Raw genomic sequence first — 3,541 nt, 5'->3', positions numbered from 1 at the left:
TTCTTCTTCTTCTTCTTCTTCTTCTTCTTCTTCTTCTTCTTCTTCTTCTTCTTCTTCCTCCTCCTCCTCCTCCTCCTCTACTTTTCCCTCCTCCTCCCCCTCCTCTTCCTTTTCCTTCTCTTCCTCCTTCTCCTCCTCCTTCTTTTCCTTCTTCTTCTCCTTTTTAATTACAAGACAATGATTCTCAGAGTTGATATCTTAAACAATAAACATGAAATATTTATAATTGAAGCAACTGCATACCCGCTGCTTTTATTGCCAAGGAAGACCATTAGGAAAAGTAGAAGTGAACAAATGATTTACTAATAGAGGCAAAACTCAGGACCAATAAGTTAGTGTGTTTCTTATGTTTCTGAGATGAAGTCTTACATTGTAACCCCGATTTGTTTGTCTAAAACGCACAATATTCTTGCCTCAGCCTCACATGTGTTGGCATTGCAGATATAGGCACAGGGCCTGCTCAAAAGGTGCTTTTTTTCTTCTTCAAAGAACATCCAGGACACTAGAATAAAGAAGCAGTTAGTTGAATATTCTAACTATAGTTGATTTCTGAATCACTGTGAGCTTAAGTATGTGCTATGTTGTAGATTTGATGAACCATCATTAACTTAGAGTAAAGGAATTTGGAGCTATGAGATCAGTTACAGACATGGAATGACTCCCAAATAGATTTACTGAATGTGTTTTCTTATCTGACTTCCGATCAACATTGCTGTGATGGCTAGTTTGGTTGTCTAACTTGACTACATCATAAATTAACTAAAATAAAAAATGGCTGGTCACACCTGTGAGAGATTTTTGCTTCCTTAAAAAGTGGGAAGATCCCTTTGTAATCTGGATCTTTTGAGAGGGAAGACACAGCTAGTCTGGGCTATACCTTCTTCCAGAAGCCTATGTAAGGCCAAGGAAGAAGAAAGCCTCTCTGCTACCATATCCATTCCTTCAAAAGCATTAAAGCTGACTCCTTTTGGACTCCAGCACATACTGAGGACCAGGTGAGACATCCAGCCTCATAGACATAACAACTACTGGATTCTTGGACCTCACACTCATAGGCAGCCATCATTGAACTAACTAGTCTATAGCCTATAAGTAAGTCTAATAAATCTAATAAATAATATATATGTATTTATTATTTGTAATAAATACAGAGAGATACATTCTTTGAGTTTTGTTACTCTAAAAACTCATACTATTTTTTTTATTTTTTTATTGTTTCTTTTTCTTTTTATTATTATTATTTTCTTTATTTACATTTCAAATGCTATCCCGAAAGTTCCCTATNCCCCCCCGCCCCTGCTCCCCTACCCACCCACTCCCACTTCTTGGCCCAGGCCTTCCCTTGTGATGGGTCATATAAAGTTTGCAAGACCAAGGGGCTTCTCTTCCCCTGCTTGTGGACGTTGTACATCGTGGTGCGGAGCCTAGTGCGCACCACGATGTACAACGTCCACAAGCAGGAACACATGCCCAGGAGAGGTATTGCTGAATCCTCCAGTAGTACTATGTCCAATTTTCTGAAGAACCACCAGACTGATTTCCAGAGTGGTTGTACAAGCTTGCAATCCCACCAGCAATGGAGGAGTGTTCCTCTTTCTCCACAACCTCGCCAGCATCTGCTGTCACATGAATTTTTAATCTTAGCCATTCTGACTGGTGTGAGATGGAATCTCAGGAAAAACTCATACTATTGCTCATGCTGCTTTTAAAGAATAAAGGTCAAATGTTAACACCAAGTTCAAGATATCCAAAGCCCAAAATTATATTCTACCTGCAGCAGATCAACCGAATAAGCCAGGTTTGAGAAAGCAACATTTCTACAGAAATTTTTCCACTCCCCTGCTTCTCTAGGTCAGAATAATACCGAAAATGTAAACATCTGTTTACCAAGATTCCAATGCAAAATGGAAATTCCACATAGAAAGTGATAAAGAGGGACCATGGAGGTCAGCATGAGTGTCAAGGAGAGATTCTGCCTTAATAGAGACATGAGAAGGGGAGAAAGGTGGGGGAGGAAGTCAGAGAAGAAGAGAGAAGAAGAAGAGAAAGAAAATAAAGGGAGGGAGAGGAAGAAAGGAGAAAATTGGTTCCACAAAAATTTTCTTTCTTTCTTTTTTCTCATGTAGCTTCAAATTCTCCTTCAATGTCTAACCACATAAGTTTTGGAAAATTGAGTGATTAAATAATCTTAAAATACATTTGTGTTCCCTAAGCACTATATAATACACAGGAAATCATGCGACATGAGTTACGCCTTTCAACATTGAATTGAGCTCCATAATCAGTCAGTCAGTAAATGTTTCTTTTTTTAATTCCAGAAAGTATGTAGTATAACGGAAGAATATTCCCATATATATGAAATGGCATACCCAGAGAGCTTGAACTGTTCTGAGGAGAAAAGGTTATCTATTAACAAACATTGTCAATAATATACAGCATAACATATCCCATCTTTCTCATTGGTGTTCTCAAAGTGGTATATCTTTTCTGTATCTCTCTTCATACTAGTCCTGAGAAGAACTGTCTGATGAAGTATTGGTGGACAGTCTAAGTGGATGGAACTGCCTTCCTCCTAGAAAAGAACCATGGGCTGTTTGAAGAGAAGGCACTGTGCTTTAAATAGTCTCACATCTCTCACACCTCTAGCAGCACCTGACAGCTGCCGTCCAAAAAAAGGGTTTGTTGACTAATAATGTCCAGAAGCTCATACCAAAATAGATACGGGATGCTGTAATGCACATCTTTCACAACTGAAATTTGAACTGAAGTCCCCTGGCAGATGGAGGGAAGCGTGGCCAACCTCAGAGTGAAGTGTATTAATCCCTTCTAAAGGAAGATCAGCTCAGGTGTAAGTAGGTCTGTGTCATGGACTTTAATTGACTTTATTCTTACATTCTGTGAAAAGCAGGTGCACGTGTGTGTGACATCTGAAACCAGAGAAGCAAGACAATTTATTTCAAATCCCTTTTCTTACCACAAGTCTGTAATCTTTTTAAAATTCATTTATAAAGTTCATGTTCATTCAGAGGGTAGCTGGGTATGAAAAAAATATTCCATGTGTAAGACGTTAAAACATTGCTTTCAACCTCCCTAATGCTGTGATCCTTTAATACAGTTCTTGTTGTGGTGACTCCTAACCATAACATTATTTTGTTGCTAATTCATAGCTGTAATTTTGCTGTTATGAATTTTAATGTAAATATCTGATATGCAGGATACTTGACATGCAACTTCCAAAGAACAACCCAGAGGTTGAAAACTAGTGCTTTGTATATATGTAGCAGAGGATAGCCTAGTCGGTCATCAATGAGAGGAGAGGCCTTTGGTCCTATGAAGGTTCTATGCCCCAGTATAGGGGAATGCCTGGGCCAGAAATGGGAGTGGGTGGGTTGGGGAGCAGGGGGAAGGGGGAAGGGATAGGGGATTTTCAGAGGGAAAACTAGGAAAGGGGATAACATTTGATTTGTTTGTTTGTTTGTTTGTTTGTTTTGTGAAACAGGGTTTCTCTGTGTAGCCCTGGTTGTCCTGGAACTCACTCTGT

This window comes from Mus pahari, chromosome 8 (assembly GCF_900095145.1).
Source record: "Mus pahari chromosome 8, PAHARI_EIJ_v1.1, whole genome shotgun sequence".
Classification (NCBI taxonomy): Eukaryota; Metazoa; Chordata; class Mammalia; order Rodentia; family Muridae; genus Mus; species Mus pahari.
This window is presented reverse-complemented; position numbering follows the sequence as displayed.